Below are 20,725 nucleotides of genomic sequence, written 5' to 3'. Positions count from 1 at the left end.
TCTCCTTAGTTCCTTCTTACAAACTCGCCCACTAGGTAAATCTCCTTTCCTCTCCTGAGGTGGGTGGAGGAGGTCTAAGTCCTCAGGTGGAAACTTTAGGCCAAGGAAGTGAAGTTCACCTGTAATTTCTGACTGGATTTAAATTGCAGTTGGGGTTGAGCTCCTCTCTCTTGTATATACCAGGTAATGATGAGAGATTGGAGAGAAGGATGCTAGGTGGTCAAGAGAAATCTGTTTTATATTCTAAGTATGGCCATAAATTACCTCCAAGGTGGATAATTCATTTGTTGGCTGACTTTGGTAAAATAAATTTTATTTGGAGGAAATGAATATTGTTTTAAGGAAGAATCTCTGTTTCAGCCGGCTTGATACCATTAAAGATTTTCTCCTTCAAGTTGCCTGTCCTTTGGTTAAACAAAGGTGTGCTTTAGAAATTGAGTGTATTGACCGCATATAATAGGAGTTGCATTGATAATTTACTCTTGTCCATGCCTTTAAAACATATAATTTAGTTAGAAAGTTATCATTTCATGTCTCATACCTCAAACATTATTTGTCTACATGACACTCTTCCATATTTTCTCTCAGTTCTAGTTTAAAATCTGTCTTTTTCCCTAATCCGAGGAAGGAGCTGTCATACATCTCTAGACTGAGCAAGAAGGCCTTTTGCTTTGTGACCCCAGGCAAGCTGCAGTCTCTCGGCCTGCCTCACTTACCTCTTGTCAAATTAAGTTCTAACTAAATCAGTCACTTTCCTCCCTTAAATTATTTTTCAAAAAAACCCCTTTCTTTCTGAAAAGTATTTTTTTGCATGAAACTGTATTATATAAAACAGAGACAAGCATAGAGCTGTTCAGCCAAAGGAAAGAAGGAGAGTCTGAAGCTGAAACTTCTTTGGCCCTCAATCCTGAAGTGCCCCCCTTCTTTTTCACTGGGACAGAGTTTGGAAACTAAAGGTTAAGAGGGAAGCCTTGTAGTTAAAAATCTTACACTTACAGCCTGCAGATTCCTTGTTTCCTTACCTAATTTTCTCACCTTTCTTTGACTTTGGGAAATGGAAAAGTTGAAAGAACATTGCAGGTGTGTTCCTTTGATTAATGTTGGACTAAACTACTTCCTTCATCTGAACACAGTTCTCACCTAGAAATCAACATAAAGGTCTCAAAAGTACACACTGAGGGCAAGAGCTTTGGGCAGAAACGACAGTAATCTTACACTGGTAGTTCCCTAATCCAACATGTATAAAATGTGATTTACATTTTTGCATAGTGTTTATTATAAAACAATTTGATAAAAATATAAGTATGTATAGGCAGTATAAAATTCTTTCAGTAAGGCTTTCTCCGTTCACCTGTTATCAGCTGTGACTTTCACAAGACCTATCTAGGAATGCAGTCACATTACTCACTTTATTTGGCCTCTCTGTAATGCTGCTGTAAGAAAAATGTTATGGAGAAGAGTCTGAAAATGTTGGAAAACATGTGAGGCAGACATTTGTCTTGGCACGTACACTTGACCAGGGCATTGTCTGTCATGGTATCCTTATCACCTCAGTGTTGGCTTCAGTATGCTATTTTAGATCCTGCTGAGCGAGAGGGTGCGTTTTGTATGAAACCTATAATAAAAATAATACTCTAGGTGGAGGCACTTGCAATATAGTTTGAAATAGCCTCAGCCATTTCAGAACAAAGTGGATAAATATAAATAGATGTTTCCAAAAGCCGGCCCTCATTTCTAGAATGGAAACAAAGTTCCAGAGTTACAATTCAAGAATTATATATTGTTTTCCTTGTTTCTAATTCTAGAAAGTCATGATCAGAAACCCAGGGTGAAAACCGACCTAGCCCCTCTCTTATTCCTTTCTTCAAGCAGGTTTTGGGTTTTTTGTTTTTGTCACTAAAATTTTCACATGACATTATAACAGAACCACTTTCTTCATTTTATGTATTTAAGATTCTATGTTGAAAAATTATTACCATGGAACAGACCTTACAATTTTAGTTTCATAGAAGTGTAAGAATGGAAAGCTCATTTTAAGGAAAAATCCATTGGTTAAACTTTAATAAAGGGAAGTTTTTCTAAGAATTGCAAAGTAACACATTCAGTGTAAAATTTGACTTGAATAGTTTAAACTTCTTTGTCCCAGAAAGATCAAGCATCAGCCTCTGAAATTATGTATATCCAATACACCAATATTTATTGTATTTTGGATCAGATTAATGCAAACAGCATTACATATGTATGTTCTCTATTAGTGAAAATCAAAATAGGTAGGAATTTATTTTATTTCATTCATTTGCTTATTTTTCTATTTGAGCAATCCCCAAGTTAGGTCTCATCTGAAAGTATTATTTACAGGCCATATTTCATAAGCTATATATAGCATTTGTACAATAATGCTCTTGTTTAACTTCAACATTATAAATAACATTTGACTTATTTCAGAGTCAGCGGAAGATGGAAAAATATATAAATAGAGCATTAGCAGAAGGTATGTTGTCAAAATTTATGAATTACATTTAGACATTGATTTCTGAAATCAACTATAAATAGTAAATGGCAACTCTTTCCATTGTTTGCATAACAGACACTACAGTAAGTATTTTTCCTATACATATCACATGAAAAGTATAAAACAATAGGCATTTATAATGAAAAATATACTCATTCATTATTTATGCATCATGTTCCTTAGCATTCAACAAATTCTCAAAAAGCCGATTTGTTTTTCTTTGTGGCTCTATTCTTTCTCTATTCTGCCTTCCTCATGGCCCGGTCCGCCTGCACACTGACACTGTTCTGAGAAAACAGGGGGTTCACCACCTTCTCAACTTTCTGGTAGTGATCGAGGCCAAAAAACCCAGACTCAGGCCATCACGGTTCATGCAGCTGTCACTTGGTGGGTGACATTTGAATTTCCTGTCGTTAAAGTTGCCATTGGTTTGGCTTTTGCCCCCAGGAAAAGTTCCAGACTCCTTCCCGTGGAATAAAAACACCCAAGTCAGTCTGGTTCCTGAGGAGGCATTCCGCCTTAGCTCCCTCCTCCCCTCCTCTGCCCCTTTCCTCTGTCTGGCATCTAGTCAGACAGACAGCTGGCAATTCTGAACAGCCCTTGCTCACCTCTGCTCTTTGTGTTTGCCTCTTCCCTCCAGTTCCCATAGTTTTGCCACATCCTTCAGGTGTCTACTTCCATATCACCTCCACGCGAAAGCTGACAGTATTGACACCAAGTTGGATGTCCCTTCTGAGGGTTCCAGTCATGCGCTCTTTTCTGCCTGTCATAGGACTTATGGCTCTGCATGGAAATTGCCTGTTTGTCTAGTTTTCCAGTTTAGAGTATATGATTATTCAGGGTGGCCTGTGTCACCTTCCACTCGTAATTCCAGTGCCTGTCACGGTACCTCAGCACATGGCTGTTGACTAAATGAGTGAGGAGTGAGAAAAGCAGAAGCTCTGAGAGTCGGCCTTGAGAGCAGTGAGCTCAGCATGTAACCATGGGCAAACGATAAAATAGTCATTGTGTATTTTGTGCTGTAATCGTATATAGATATTTTTCATTCTTCTTAACACTTAGAAAGGTCTCTGTTCTTTTTAACTCCCTATATTTTGATTAACTAGAAAGGATTTTAGATAAAGAATGCCATTCTTTCCTTTTCTCTCCAGGCATTGCTGAACTTGATTCTTGTGTACCGGAGAGCTTCTCATCTAAGATCTAGTGATGAGCCCTTTTGTAAACATGACACAATATGTACAGATTTTGAAGAAAACTTACATTGTCTGAAAAAGAAATAGTAGAACTTTATATCTGCTGGACAGTTAACATAACATTTTTGTTTGTTCCCATTAAATATGTTGTAAAAATCCTTATCGAAGCAAATATTTTTGTGTCATATGTGTACAAGAATTTTTATAGTATTTTCCATCATTTTTCTCTGTATGTAACATTGAAGGAGATTTTGTGAATAAAACCCAGCACTGTTGAGTTTTTCATACTCCAGCTGAACCCAGATACCAGCTATTTAATCAGCAGCCAAACCACCAAACCTGTCGTTAATCTTTAGCTGTGTTGGGAGTTCCTGTTGTGGCACAGTGGAAGTGAATACGACTAGGATCCACGAGGTCACCGGTTGGATCCCTGGCCTTGCCTAGTGGGTATGAGCTGTGGTGTGGGTCACAGAATTGGCTTGGATGCCATGTTGCTGTGGCCTAGGCTGACAGCTATAGCTCTGATTCGAACCCTACCCTGGGAACTGCCATATGCCACAGGTACAGCCCTGAGATACAAAGCAAAAAGAAAAAAATATATATTTAGCAGTGTTGATTAAATAGATTTCTTGTAGTTTCCAGTTTTATCGCTATATATAAAGATAAAGATTTAGACAGACATGATTTGAATATACTGAGGCTGTGGCTGTTGTCAATGTGTTGATGTATTACAGTTGTTGCAGAGTCATAAAACTCATTCTATATAACTTTAAACTCCAACACATAGATCTTTCCTCATGCGGCAATAAGATTTGCCTAAGGCTTTTCCCCTTTTCTAATTTGTTTTTAAATTTACTTTTTGGAAACAGTTTTAAAATTAGAATTGTTCGAAGCCCCTGACTCAAATAGACATCATCACCAAACTACCATATCTCCCATATATTTCTCTAAGGTACCATTTATCTTTCTCCCATAAGTGTTTTACTCTCCCCCCACCAAGAAATCATTTCTTTTGCAGAAAATGCCTATAAAGCCTAGCCTCAATATTCCTGTCTGGTCTCTTATCAATTTCCATTGATTAAGGAGGCCAAGAGCCAAGAAGGCACACTTACCCAGCATGGTGACACTGCAGCCGGAGGTTCAGGGGGCTGCTCATCACTCATGGGGAAGCTGCATTAGGTGGCCCGGAGATGCCCAGATCCTCTTCCAGAAACGGGACAACTGCCCCACATCGGGTGCCATAAAATCTCTTACCATCCTGGGCTCTTGGCCTCCTTCATCAGTGAAAATTGAAAAGGCCAGACAAGAAATTTAGGCAAGTCTTTATTAGGGCCCCAAGATACAGTGGATGTTTTAACAAAAATAAACGTACTCTTACCATATGATCTAGCGCTTGTGCTCCGATTTACACAAATAAGCTAAAAACATGTCCATATAAAAACACTCAAATGTTCATAGAATGTTTATTCAGAATTGCCAAAAATTAAAAGTAACTAAGATGTCCTTCAAAGGGTGAAAGAAACAAATCCATATAAATTTATTTATTTAATAATAAATAAACTTTGGTTAAGTACATAGAATGGATTTGTTTCTTTTCACGACTGCACCTGCAGCATCTGGAAGTTCCCAGGCTAGGGGATCAAATCGGAGTTTCAGCTGCAGGCATACCCGACAGCCACAGCCATACCAGATCCTTAACCTACTGAGTGAGGCCAGGAATCAAACCTGCATCCTCAGAGAGACAGTGTTGTGTTCTTAACCCACTGAATGGGAACTCCATAGCACGAAATATGAATAGGTAGTCTAAAGAAACAATCTGTCAAGAAACATAAGAAAGAAATGTAAAAGTATATTGCTTAGTGAATGAAGCCAGTCTGTAAGAGCTACATGGTGGATAATTCCAGCTGTATGGCATTCTGGAGAAGATAAAACTATGGAGACATGAAAAGATCAGTCTTCGTCAGGGGCTCAGCGGAGGGGAAAGTATCAATAGGTGAAGTAGAGGCGCTTTGTGAATGATGAACTATTGGTTATGATGCTGTGACGGTGGATACAGGTAACCATACATTTGTCAAAACCCCCGACCTTTCTGTACAGTAGGAAGAGTGAACTCCAATGTAAATTATGCAGTTTTATTAGCAGTCATGTATTAACACTGGTTCATGAAATGCAGCACAGAAATGCAAGATCTTAATAACAGTCGAAACTGAGCGCGGGAGCAAGGAGGTATAGGGGAACTCCGTGTGATCTACTCAGTTTTCTGTAAACTTAAAACGTCTCTAAAAACAAAGTACATAAATTTTTTAAAATTGGGGGATTTGAAACTGGTGGTCTCATCTTCTTTATACAGATTGAAATTTGGGTTTGTGTTTTTTTTTCTAAGTACGCAGTGGTCTTTTGACATTGGTTGGTTGGTTTTACTTGGAAACTTCATCATGTAGAACCGGACATTTGTAAAATGTTTCGCCAAGGGTGTCTGACAGAAAATCCAGTGATTTGGACTATGCATTCCCTGCCATTCATAAGGAGGTTTTCATTAGAACCCAAAGCACCATAGCAAGTATCACTGTGATATTGGCTACCAAGCCTAATGATAAATGCCAGAAAGACCACAGAGATTCTGCTAAATCCCTGTCCTCAAAGTCACTTACTATATTTACATAACGCAAAAACAGTGTTACCACACTAGGGCTCTTTTAGACTTTTAAAAAACTAAATCTACAAACACGCCACATACTTTTTATTAATAGATCCTGAATGTTTTGGAGTTCAGACATGATCAAGTATTAAACAGGAGAGCTGTAATCTTAGACTGTGCATAGTATATAATATTTTGTAATTTCTCAAGGTCTTTCAAACTGGTTGTGAGAATTGAGTATACTAAACCAGGCCTACTTTCAAAGCCTAAGTGTTAATAACTTCTTGATAATATGTTCCATAAATTCTTTAGTTGAATTTATATACAAACATAGTGTCTGTACCTTCACTACTGTGCATAACATAGTGAATGACAGTGAAGAAATCAAATGTGCTTCTTTTCCACAGGCAGCACATGGAAGTTCCCAAGCTAGGGATGGAACCTGTGTCAGAGCCACAGTGGTAAAAACACTGGAACCCTTAAACTGCTAGGCCATCAGAGAACCCCCTATATGTGGTTTTTTGGAAAAGGCCAGAGTAGTTCTATGACTGGATATCTTGGTGTTTTTGTTTGTTTGTTTTTTGATGGGATTACACTTCACCATCCACTTTTGCCACATTTCAAACATACATACACTCATAGTGTTGCACTGTACAAATGTACCCCCCACCACACACACCACACACACACACCCACACGTGCGCTCGTGTTTATTTACTTTCCGTCTGCTGTTGGATTTCATGCTGAAACCCATGTTCTCATGGCCTGACCCCAAGAGCATTTGCCCTACGAAGCTGTTTGCTGTGTTTGGGATTTGTCTTGGTCTGTTTCAGAGACAGGTTTTTATTTCCACTTGTATGGGGTTGACTCTCTCCTTCCCTTCTAGCTTCTGGGCTTTGTATGTCTGCTCTCCACTGACCTTTTTGGTTGGCAAGGATGGCATCCTGCATAGTTGCTCTCCCAGAGCTTGCCTGGGTTCCTTTTGCCAGTCCCCGAAGTCTCTCCCTCCATCCTTCCCTCCTTCCCCTGTGCGGGGAAGCAAGGTGGTGCGGGGGTTGAAGGAGGAAGAGAAGAGACGGTGGAGGGGAACCCGAGACCTCTCTCACTAGTGCTGCCCTGGCAGCCAGGGTCTCTGTGGAATTCCCACGCCCGGGCGTCACAGAGGGGAGCGATTGTAACTCCCAGGCAACAGCAGCAGCATCGGTCCAGCTACTACCTACTCCCTGCCACCCTCTGTCCATCTGCTGCCGCTGTACCCTGCTGAGCAGTGCCGAACCAGGAGGTAGCTCGGTGACCAAAGCTTGGAGGTCACTCAAGACGCCCCCGCCTCGCCCCAGAATGAACTGGGGCATTTACCCAAAAAGGGTGCTGTGTCACTGCCAGCTGGCCAGCGATTAACAACCATCCTGGGGACATTTGCAACGGGTGTCGGGTGCCACCTGGTGGCCGCTTTTAGATCGTCCCTTCCATCTGGCGCTTGGGTTACCTTCCCCTGGGATGGGCCTCAGCTGCTGTCACCAGGGATGCTGGAGGCAACTGCCCAAGTAGTGCAGAGGTGTGGACACGTCCTTCTCTCCCCGGAGACTGGGCGTGCAGGTCTATGAGGGAGTGACCATTGTTGCACTCCCCCCCAGGCTCTAGCTAGGGCCACCAGGCAAGATGGACCAGCATCTGCTCTTGGCCCTCTGGCCCCAGGACCGACACTGCCGGGGCCAGGCAGCCATGCTAGCAAGGGAGCGGGGGTTCTGTGCCTGGACTGCCTGTGGCTTGGTGGTTTGGCTTCTCCCAGGTCACCCTTCTGATCCTAAGGGCTCCTGGCCCTTCCAGAGTCCCACCCAGGAGACCTTAGAACCTAGGCCTGGTGGCCTCTAAAGCTGAGGCCTGAGGACACACCATCAACCAGAGACATGTGCGTTCCCAGGCCTTTACAACCAGTTTGGTCAGGTACAGAGGGGGTGGTGTGTCACGGGGGGGAAGGGGTGGAAAATGCCTCCACCTGTCTGTTGCCCCACTTCTAGCTGCCTTGAGCCCCAATCACCGAGAAGGCCCCTCAACATCCTGTCTTGGGTCACTTGCCACCGAAGGTCCCTGCCATTTTAGTTTCTCAACACTGAGGGAGACAACCAGGAAATGTCTTCAACATGTGAAAAAAACTAAAATTCAAGATAGAAGTCATCTGGACCATTAAAGTTCCAGACGAACTAAGGGTAAGATACAGTCCTGGCCCTGGAAGGAGGAAGGAGGCGACCTTTGGCAAATCTGACCTACATGTGGCCTGTTTAATCCTTTCCATTCAGTGGTTTAGGAACTTTTCACGTAGGAATCCATTCAGGAAGCTTTCTGTGTCTGGCCCAAAGGCCTCCTAGAGCCCCCAGGCTGGGAGGAAATCAAAGCACGATCACCACACTGGGTGGGGGTCCCAGGTGAGGCCAGGACAGCAAGGAGAAGGGTGGGGATCACGAAAGGCTGCATGGAGGAGGTGACATCTGATTTGGGTCTTCAAGGACAAACCATCATCCGGCCAGGGCTTGGAATTGAGCAGAAATTGAACATGTGATGAATGAATGAATGAATGAATGAATGCGTGTCCCTCTAACTAGGCACAAGAAGGGCAACCTACCAAGGCCGGGGTGTAGAACCACAGGATGCACCTCGGGAACAGGGCGGCAGCTGCTGCTCGGTGCCTGCCTGGCCCCAAGTGTGGGCATCTCTGCCACCACACCCTGTGTCCCAGCTGCTCAGGGAACCCTTGTGTGTCCTCTGACCTGGGATGCTGTGGTCATCCTCAGTAAGGCATGCCTGTGTGGCCTTGATCCCACATGGGCTGGTCTCACATCAAGGGGCTCTGTGAAGGGGAGGCTGACTGCTGCCCAGGGTCGGAAGGGGGAGGGGGAGGATGGCAGGCAGTCCTGCTGTGGAGGGCCGTGTCCGCACCGCTCAGATCATCTCCACAGTCAACCGAACACCGTTTTTAGTGGTATTCTTCACAAAAATAGCAAATGAATCCTAAAATTTGCATGGAACCACAAACCCAAATAGCCAAGCCACCCTGAGAAAAAACAAATCCAGATGGCCCTCCTCTGGTCTCCAGAAATTAGGTCAATCTGTTTAGTCACTTTGCTACCAACCTAAAAGTCAGATCTCATATTGCCACCACATGTGACACAACAAGGACAGCCCTGGGAGGAGACAGCCTGATAGCACCTGTTCCTGCACCCACTCTTGTGGCCTCGTCTCAGACACAGACTCGCCCCAAAGCCTCAGCTGGGGGCATATTCACATCTCCGCTCCATTATCCGTGAGCATTCAGGGCTCTGGATGGTGGTGAGAGTAGGCAGGTCTTTCTTACTGCAGGTTCAGTTTCCTTCTCATAATCCTGGTCTTATATCTCACTGCATTCTAGCTTATATTGCATTTCATTCAAACCACCCATGTTTCTAGAGGAAAGATAAGTTGATCTTAAGAACATAAATTTATAAATTTGTCAAGGGACAATTTTGGTGATGCTCTAGGTGAATTTATATATTATATTTGATCTTTTCTAGTTTTAATACATTACCTGAACTACAAATTGCTTTATTCCTTTCTGTGAAATTTTATTCTTTAAAACACAATGGGTCTGTGTTCTTTAAAGTTGCTTAATGTTTTGGTACATTTCAAATATTTTACAATAATGAGATTTTAGCAGATGATCAGAAAAATGACTTTGTTTTATCCTATTATAGTAATGGATAACAGAGAGATTTTTTTGTCTTGTTACCAGAAAAAACTATCTGGAAATATCAACTTCTATTTACTAAATATCTGTAGAGTTGACGACTACCTTACTTGAATGGGGCAAGTAATATGACTTGAAATATTAACTTGAAATAAATGTAGTTTCAATGTTTTGTTTTCTCAGTAACTTGAGTCTTAAAAACTGCCCCATAGAGCGAGATCATTTAGTAATGACAATAATAATTCATCAATTTTCGAAACATAGCAATCTCTTATAAAAATTTCTTCTCCTTTAGCATTCCTGCTTTTTCCCCTAGAAGTTGCATGCTGTAATTTCCTCAACAAAACATGTATTTCCAGAGAGTGACAAGTAAAGTTCAATTTAACTGTTGAAATCTCCAAGTTAACACTGCCTAATGCAGTTGGCACAACATCGTAAATCAACTAAACACTGTCTAGTGCAATTGGCACAACATTGTAAATCAACTATACTTTAATGAAAAAATTAAAAACATTGCCTAATGCCACAGGGGCTATGTCTTCTAGTGTCTGTGTTCTTCTAAAGTGGAAGACAGAGGACAGAATCATGATGGGCTGAGAACAGTAAAGAACAGTCTGTGGCAATGCCAGATCCTTAACCCACTGAGCAAGGCCAGGGATTGAACCCACATCCTCATGGACACGATGTCAGGTTCTTAACCTGCTGAGCCACCATTATGGACAGTACTACTGTTACTTTGTCTGTGTGAATATTATTATGGTGTGGCTGACAAAATTTTATATAACTAATTGCAAGTTGTTTGAGTTTAAAAATGTCTTTTTGTGTTTTTAAAAAGTTCAACCACTAACTTGCTAAATGAAGTATTTGACTGTCAAGATTATAATAAAAATCATGTATTCATTCAACAGCTATTGCTTGAGTACCACTATGTATCAAGAAGTCTTCTAAGCGGTCAAGACATAGTGTTGAGTAGGCAGCAAAGTCCTTGCTCTTCTGGCGTGTACATTGTAGAAATCCACAGATAGGAAACGTTATGACACAGTGTACTTTAAACTCTGAAAGGGCAATTTAAAATTTTCTCCAAATAGAAAACAAAAAAAAAAAAAAAAAAAAAAAAAAAAAAAATTTCTCCTTATTGAGAAAAGGATGATGATACTTTAGCATGCTAATCATGTCGGTTTGCAAGGAAATTATTGTATGATACTAGGAAATTATTTTTCATAGCCCTTTTTCTCTTAGGGGCTTTGTTTCTCTAAATAGTTGTAAACTTTCAGAATTAATTATTAACACTGTACATAATCCTTAATTGATGAAGAAACCAGTTTTTTGTTTTGTGGTTTCTCAGTTCTGAAATGAGGAGGAGAGCACTCTGGGCATCTCCAGAGTAACTTTCTTGTTTTTGAGAGAGAAACTGGAACAAAAATCAGAAGATAGGAATCAAAGCAAAGCAGATTTTTTCTCTCTCATCAACCCACTTTTGAAAGCCCTTTTTCCAGACTGTTCGTATTTCTTACAGATCTTAAGCATCATTTCATAGTAAAATCATCTGTGACCTTAATTTGCCCCTAATATCAGAATAGAACTCCAGTACTTTGAGTCAGAGGTATAAACTCTAGCCTTCACTGTCATTTTATCTCGTGTTGAAAAAATGTTATAATATGCCATGAAAATAATATTTTTGCATTTATCAAATTATTCATTGAGCAAACACTTTTAGGGTACAACTGATATTTATTATCATTTTAAACCAATTTCGTGGATTGACAGAATAAAACATTTTTTCTTAATTGGCTCATGCAATATTTGATAACCCTAAAGGAATGTCTACTCCATGTGCCTGGGTCAGAAATGTATCATGCAAGTCAAGTTTCAGATTGTTTGAGAAGATATTCCCATGTTCCAGGAAATCAGCACATTACCTATAAAAACCCTTAGATGAATGTACGAAATATTTAGCCTAGAACTTTTGTTAACTTTCTTAGAGATTCCACACCAAATCATCCATCACAAACACCACCAGCCCGAAAGAAAACCCCCAGTTCCTCCTCTCAACAAAAAGATGCATTTAATAAAAGAAATGAATGTGGTGAAACCCCTTTACACATGGCAGCTATTCGAGGAGCTGTGAAGCAAGTCAAAGAATTGATAAGTGTAGGGGCAGATGTGAATGTGAAAGATTTTGCTGGTAGGACTAGTAATTAAAGACTAGTAATCAGGATAAGTGGGAAAAGGGCAGTATACAAGATCTACTTTTGAAAGTAAGACTTAAAGTGTATAGCGTTATCCATTCTAAAGGAAAACTTGATATTATCTATCAGAAAGCCCCGAAAATGTCCTTTTCCTTTGATCTAACAACTCCACGTTTAACTATTATCTTAAATATTTAATCGTGGATATGCATGATGATTTAGTTGTAAGAATATTTGTTATAGCATTGTTTCTAATATTTAAAAATTGGAAGTAATCTAAATGCCCAGTAATAGGAGCTTGTTTAAATAAACCATGATATATCCAATCAGCACAATCCTATGTTGAAGAAAAACGTAATCACATGGGGGATATTTTCACTGCAGAAAGTGGAAGTACTTTAAACAACCTACAAAAGTAAGTACAAATGATGAATTAATTCAATTAAAATAAGTGTTAAGTCTGTCGGAATTGCCGTTGTGGCTTAGTAGGTTAAGAACCCCACTAGTATCCATGAGGATACGGGTTCGATCCCTGGCCTTGTTCTGTGGATTAAGGATCTGGCGTTGCCACAAGGTGCAGCATAGGTCACAGATGGGGCTCAGATCCTACATCGCTCTGGTTGTGGTGTAAGCCGGCAGCTGCAGCTATGATTCGACCCCTACCCTGGGAACTTCCATATGCCACAGGTGCAGCCCTAAAAAGAAAAAAAAAAAAAAATCAAGTCCAGAAAAGATTTTTTTGACTTGACAAATGAAAGCAAGATGTGGGTTTTGTTTGCTGGAAAATCATAACACTTTTTTTTTTTTTTTTGACCTCCTTTTTCTGTTCTCTTTTCATAGTTCAGATGATTATTATAAATTATAGCAAGTTTATATTTTTCAGATAAGCTTAAATGTTTAATACTTTGTTGGATAATTGAGCCCCAGGGGAAATAATATTATTGTGAATGACCTTTCTCTAAAATCGGTTGTTTTCTCAGGTTCTTATTTCCAGTAGCTTGTTCATCACTCCTTTTGCCTTCTGTATTGCATGCATTTAGTCGATGTGTCACACAGTTAAGTATATAAAAAGCCTATGTTTGAATTAGTAGAAGTGCACCATATATTCAGTTAATATTCCAACTTTAGTTGGACACCACTGCATAAGGCTTGCAATGTTGATATTATGCTGCTGCTAAGATACTTGTAGCAGCTGGAGCAGATGTTAACACACAAGGATTAGGTGACGACATTCCACTCCATGATTCTGCTAGCAGCAGGCACAGAGATGTAAGTATGACAGGAAGATCAATAGTACGCTTTTCCAAAATATAAATTTAACCCAGTGTAATTTAATTCACTTCTAAGTCATACAGGCTCTTGTCATATTTTATTCATTGACTGATCGGCTCATCTTTATTTTATTTAATCTTTTTCCTACAATTGCTATCATATATTTAGCATTATCTTTTCATAAAATCTATTTAATTTGAAAATTAAACAACTTGGCAAAATTTTTATTTTAAAGGGCCATTCTACTGTCAGATATTTCAGTGTAGGAGTTAAAGAGGATTTTACTTATAATAAAAATTTTACATTCTCATGCTGCCTTTTTTTTAAAGACGTTTATATTTAATGATCCCTCTGTTTGTAACATCTGTTCGTAAATTTTAGCTGACATTGTTTATTTAATATATTCAGATGGCTTATGTATATAACAATAAGCCAATTTAATCAAACAATTATATATGCTTATGCGTTTGATGGCATCTTCAGTTTGTTTTGATGTAATATTATGAATCATGCTGGTTTTTAAATTTCATCTGCATTTTCAGTCTCTGGCATGTTACTATCAAAGCCTTAACTGGTCTCTGTTGTAATGAAGCTCATTTACTCCTTTGCTGTAACCTGCTTACAGCCAGAGCAAATCAACCTGGGCACTGTTAGCAGTGGTTCTAAAGCCTGATTTTGTTTATCAAATACTAAATAGTTGTTCTCTTTTACTTAATGTTTACTTTCATCAAAGAATCCTTGTATAGTTTAGAAAGTTGCAAAGTGCTACTCAGCTTATAAGGAAAACTGTAGGCCTCTCCCATCCCTCCCCACTTCCCAGTACCTTTAGCCCAGAGCCACTATTGTGGGTGTTTCTTCCAGTAGTTGTCTTTTTATTTAATGAGGTATAAGCTTGTTTTGCTTTTTCAATTTATTTCATTTTTAATAAATCATCTCCATTAATTTTATTTTAAAAATCTTTTTTATTATAGTTGATTTGCAATGTTCTGTCAGTTTCTGCTGTACACATTTTTTTCTCACATTATCCTCCACTATGTTCCATCACAAGTGATTAGATATAGTTCCCCATGCTATACAGCAGGATCTCATTGCTTATCCACTTCAATGCTATAGTTAGCATCCGCTAACCCCAAACTCCCAGTCCATCCCACTCCCTTCCCCTTCCTTTTGGCAGCAAGCCTGTTCTCCATGTCCATGAGTTTGTTTCATTTCTGTGGAATGGTTCATTTGTGCCATATATTAGATTCCAGATAGAAGTGATAGCATATGGCATTGGTCCTGCTCTTTCAGATTTACTTCACTTAGTGTGAGAGTCTCTAGTTCCATCCATGTTGCTACAAATGGCATTAGTTTGTTCTTTTTAAGGCTGAATAGTATTTCATTGTGTATGTGTATCACATCTTCCTAATCCATTCATCTGCTGATTGACTTTGGGTTGTTTCCCTGCTTGGCTGTTGTGAATAGTGTTGTAGTGAACATCCGGGCGCATGTGTCTTTTTCAGTGTAAGTTTTGTCCAGATATATGCTCAGGAGTGGGATTGCTGGATCATATGGTAGTTCTCTATTTAGTTTTCTAGGTACCTCCATACTGTTTCTTTTCTTTTTTTTTTTTTTGAGTAAAGTGTAGTTGATGTACAGTGTTGTGCCAATTTCTGCTGTACAGCCAAGTGACATGTATATATATATTCTTTTTTCACATTGTTATTGTAACATTCATTTTTTTTTGTATTCTTTTTTTTTTTTTTAATCATGGACTTGGAGAATAGACTTGTGGTTGCCAAGGGGGAGGGGGTGGGAATGGGGTGGATTGGGAGCTTGGGATTAATAGATGCAAACTGTTACCTTTGGAATGGATTAGCCATGAGATGCTGCTGTGTAGCACTGGGAACTATGTTTAGTCACTTATGATGGAGCATGATAATGTGTGAAAACAGAATATGTACATATATGTGTAACTGGGTCACCATGCTGTACAGTAGGAAAAAATGCATTGGGGACATACTGTTTTCCATAGTGGTTGTCCTAATGCTTTTTAAATTTCTAGTCACTAGTTATTGGCTTCCTACAAAGGATTTTAATAAACATTGCTGCTTGGAGACTCAAAGTATACTATCATTCTATTTTTTCTTTTGGATTTTTATTTATTACCTTGGTTAATACACTCCCTTGTTCTAATTTTTCTTACTTAGTTTTCTATGTATTTATTTCTGTATTTTCTTACTCTCTCTGACCTAACTCTAAAATATCTCTGAATAAGGTTAAACATATTGATCAGGTTATTGTTTTTGAGAATATCCTTGTAAATGAGATATCTTGTATCCTCTATTGGGACTAGCTACTCTCTAGATCGGTGGCATAGATGCTGTCTCTTTGCCATTAATCTCACATGAGATTCTCAGTCTCTCTGTGAGATTCCCAGTTTCTGAGTACCCATCCAAACCCTCTGAAGGATATTAATTAAATGGTTTGTTGCACTTCCTGCATGATCATGGATTGCCCCAAGATTGTTCTAATTGCTCTGTTTTGGTATGTTTTTCAAGTTAAAGACCTTCTGCTAACTCGTGTTCATTCATATTTGAATGAAATTCTAAAAACCCTGATTGACAAGATGTGCGAGGTATGGAGCTTGTTGACTGGTGGTTTCTCTGTAATGTGTCTGGAGGACGAGATGGCACTTTTGTCACAAGTGCCCTAAATGTCAGTATTTGTAAGTTCTTCCTTTGTACAGATAGTTTCTCCAAAAAGAAATACTCTACTTTCTTGTCTGAGTGACACAGGAATGTCTTCCAGCATCCTGGAAGCCTAGAAGAGTTCTTAGATGACGGTGGTGAGGGGTGCCCAGGAACTCACTTTCCTCTGGAAACTGTTACTTAATCCTCCTGATTTAAGTAAATCCACTGTGTTGATACCTAAACTTAGAAACCTACTCTTATTTTGAGAATAAACCCATCTCCTTCATGGATGGAGGAGGTTCATTCAACTGGCTGCGAGGGCTTGAGAAGTGAATCATAATCATTATAATTATTACTCCCCTAGTTCCTCTCAAAGGCCTGTGAAAGTTTGAACAGTTACATGACCACCGTATGCCGGGATCATCAGTGCTCTATCTCATGGCCAGTCTTCCTGCAGTCCAGCTCAAAACTCCTGTTTTAGAGTTCTTAGACTTGGCTCCTAGGACTGCTCTTAGCAGCATCTGCCATAGGTTGGGTGCCTTGGAATTCCAAAAGAGAAGTCTGCACGTGATTGCCAAGATTGGGGGAGGGACGTGATCTCAGGAACAAACCTTTAAAGATTGGAGGAGGGACGCGATCTCAGGAACAAGTCTATAAGGATGTGCCCACAACAGGGCAGGACAAAGGAGCAGGCTAAACTGCAAAGCCGTTTCAAAGGCCTTTCTTTCTACAAAGGCCTCAGCCAGGCTCACAGGGGTTCTTGCTCCTAGGATGCCCTTCCTAGACAGTCTGATTTGAGGTAAGAGGGTCCCCATGTGGACCAAGCTGCTGACAGCAAGGAGGTGTAATCCTTCATTGATGCTCACCCACTGAGTGAGGCCAGGGATCGAAGCCATATCCTCATGGAAACTAGTCAGATTTGTTTCCACTTGAACCACAAAGGGAACTCCCAAATGGGACCTGATTAAACTTAAAACTTTTTACATGGCAAAGGAAACCCTAAACAAAACCAAATGACCACCCAACAGAATGGGAGAATATATTTGCAAATGAAGCAACTGGCAAGGGATTAATCTCCAAAATATATAAGCATCTCCCTAAACTCACTATCAAAAAAATAAACAACCCCATCAAAAAAAAATTGGCAGAAGATCTAAACAGACAATTCTCCAAAGAAGACATACAGATGTGAAAAGATGTTCAACATCACTAATTATTAGAGAAATTCAAATCAAAACTACTACCACCTTACACCAGCCAGAATGACCATCATCAAAAAGTCTACAAACAATAAACCCTGGAGAGGGTGTGGAGAAGAGGGAACCCTCTTACACTGTTGGTGGAAATGTAAATTGGTGCAACCACTATGGAAAATAGTATGGAGATTCCTCGAAAAACTGAAAATAGAATTATGATATGATCTAGCAGTCCCACTTCTGGGCATCTATCTAGAGAAAAGAATGACTCAGAAAGATACATATACTCCAGTGTTCATTGCAGCACTCTATACAATAGCCAAGACACGGAAGCAACCTAAATGTCCACCAACAGAGGAGTGATTGAGGAAGATATGGTACATATACACAATGGAACATCACTCAGCCATAAAAAGGAATGAACTAACGGCATTTGCAGCAACATGGATGGACCTAGAAATTATCGTGCCAAGTGAAGTTAGTCAGACTGTGAAACACAAACGTCGTAAGATATCACTTATATGTAGAAGCTTAAAAAAGGATCCAAAGAACTCATTTGCAGAACAGAAATTCATAGACTTTGAAATACTTATGGTTACCAAAGGATCCAGGTTGTGGGGGAAGGATGAGAGTTTGGGATGGAAATGTTCTAAAATTAGGTTGTGGAGGTGCCCTTGTGGCTCAGCGGGAACGAATCTGATTAATAGCCATGAGGATGCAGGTTCGATCCCTGCCTTGCTCAGTAGGTTAAAGACGGCGTTGCCATGAGCTGTGCTGTAGATCTCGCCATGGCTCGGATCTGGCATTGCTGTGGTTGTGGCGTAGGCCGGCAGCTATAGCTTTGATTCAACCCTTAGCCTGGGAACCTGCATATGCCACGGTTGCAGCCCTAAAGAGACAAAAGACAAAATAAATAAACAATAAAAGGGGTCAGGGACTGCTGGTGACAAGCAGAGTGCACCCACTGGGGCAAGGCCAATCCGACACCGTGGGTGAGACCTCTAAGCAAACACTTGCCATGCAGGACCTGCCATCAGACTCCCCAGCTCAAAGGCCCAACTGGGCTAGCTCACCAGTGGCAGCAGGGACCTGCCCTGAACAGACTGACCCAGTGTCTGAGCTTGGCCATTGGTGAGCTAGCAGCAGGGACAAGAAGCTGCTTCAGAGGGCCTGAGGCTCCGACAAATGCCAAACAATGACCTCCAGGTTCCTCAGTCAGGGGCCTATCCAGGCCCCTGGCCCCACTGGTATATAGAAGAACATGCTGTCACTCTCTGGGGACCTCTTTATAGGTCTCCTTGGAGAACAGCCTCTCCCCGCCCCCACGGGGGACTGATGAAGGTACATTTCTGAGCAGCAAGGCCAAGGGCTGACACTTAGGCTGACAGGAGATTTTTGAGCTTGGGTGGAGATGGCCACAAAGGAGATTCTAAGGATTTGTAATCATGCAATTAAACAGGCCCTGGAGTTCCTCAGGGCCTCTCAGATAAGGACTGACAGGAGACAGGATGAAGTCAGTCTCAGCATCTGTGCACACACCCTGCCTTCTTTATCAAGTCCCACTCCTTATGAGAGATAAGCATCCCTGCTGTCACTGAACTAGATCCCAGAGAAACCAAACCAACACTTCCTGGGGACTCCTGGATCTGCCCTGTGCCTGCCCTGTTCTCACAGCCTCTGAGGACCCCCTACTCTTGCTGCTTTTTTCCAAAAAATCTCTCCTATGGACGGAGGTAACTTCCTCTTTGGAGGGCAGGGGGCTTCCTCCTCAGGCCAGCTCACCATCAGCCTCCAATGATCCCAGGAAATGGGAACCACCTGGCAGCAGGACTAGATTCCTGGACATGATGGGGCTGCCTCTGTGTCACTGCACCCATCAGCCCTCGCACTCACCTCAGCCCAAAGAGCTGACTCCTTCCATTTCTCAGGCCCCGGAAGGGTGGCTGGCATAAGGCCAGGTGAAGATGGGGGAGGTGCCAAGCCTGGAAAGGGGCAGCTCAGGCCCAGGAGAAGGAGGAGGCAGCAGTGAGGATGTTGGCTGAAGACCACAGTGTCTCTGCAGGGAAGGAGGGGCTGCAGGGGCTGGGGTGTCTCAGGATCCCTGAGTGGCTGGGGCCAGGGGTATCTGAGGAACAGGCCTCCTTCGGAAATTCAAAGTTGAGCTGCTAAGCCATGGCTCCTGGACTCTATAAGGCCAGATCGAAGACTGCAGACAGGCCTCTGGGGCTGCCACCCTCCAAAAGGATCATTTTCAGGTGAGTGTGACATACTGCTGAACACATGGACTCCTAGCCTCAGTTTCCAGGATCTTTCTCACTGCCTTAACTTCCAGCTAGCAAGAGGGTGGCCCTTTCCCTGAAGCCAGGGACCTAGTGGTCCTCAGAGACAGCTGGAGCCGGAATACACACCTGCAGAAAGAAGGGGATGTCAAGTAGTGACCTCAAGGCCAGAACCTGGTTGGAAGTAGCTTGGCTGCTCCCACATCAGCCCATGGCTGCCTGATCTACCCCAACCTGATCTTCCAGCTGCCCTGTGAAATCCTGGGTACTCCAAAACCCCCATACCTAGCAGCCCTCAGCCCTCCCTTCTGGGCAGGGCTGACTTCAGGATCAAATGGGAACCAAGACATGCTTGGCTCCAGGTCCCCAAGCATCCTGGGGCTCCTTTCTTCCTTGAAGGCAACCCTGAGTGCCCTCCCAAGAAAGGGACCTCAGAACGTATGTATGTATCTTTTTAGAACCACACCCGAGGCATATGGAAGTTCCCAAGTGAGGAGTCGAATTAGAGCTGCAGCTGCTGCAGCTACCAGCCTCTGCCACAGCCACAGCAGATTCTTAACCCACAGGTTTGAACCTGTGTCCTCATAGATACTAGTCCAATTCACTACTGCTGACCCACAGTGAAAACTCCCCAGAACTTAATTTAAAATATGACCTGCAACTGAGTCACAGGCCAGCTGGACTCACCTGTGGTTGGGCAGTTCCAAGCTGAAAAATTGGGCAACCAAGTGTCGCTGGAACCAATAAAATCTTCCTCAAATCCCATGTTCATATGTTGGCTGAGCTTCTTCCAGACTGAGGCCATCCTCGGGCACGTTATTAATATACATTTATGTAGCAGCATCTGCACCCCTGGGGGTTGGGGGAGCGTCTTCAGAGATAAAGGCCACTGTTCCTTTCCCTTCAGAAGCTCATGGGATGGGAACACGCAAAGGGAGAAGGTGACTGTGAGGTTCAGGGTGAGACCTTCTGCAGGAGGTCACCTGTGGATGGTAACCCTGGAGTGAATTACGGGGAAAGGAAAAGCTGGGGAAGGAAGGGCAGAAGGTGCCAGAG

General features: G+C 41.7%; 1 protein-coding gene across 1 annotated transcript in view; it reads left to right on the top strand.

The window, feature by feature from the left end:
• The window catches only part of LOC100513319 (ankyrin repeat domain-containing protein 26-like), a 47,616-nt gene extending 43,629 nt beyond the window's left edge, over positions 1-3,987 (top strand). Inside the window, 2 exon segments of the mRNA XM_021077547.1 lie at positions 2,446-2,491; positions 3,664-3,987. The gene's annotated coding sequence lies outside the window, so the exon portion shown is untranslated.

The sequence above is a fragment of the Sus scrofa genome, chromosome 17 (genome assembly GCF_000003025.6).
Source record: "Sus scrofa isolate TJ Tabasco breed Duroc chromosome 17, Sscrofa11.1, whole genome shotgun sequence".
NCBI classification, from domain to species: Eukaryota; Metazoa; Chordata; class Mammalia; order Artiodactyla; family Suidae; genus Sus; species Sus scrofa.
The sequence above is the reverse complement of the archived record's forward strand: the minus strand, read 5'-3'. Positions and strand labels throughout refer to the sequence as shown.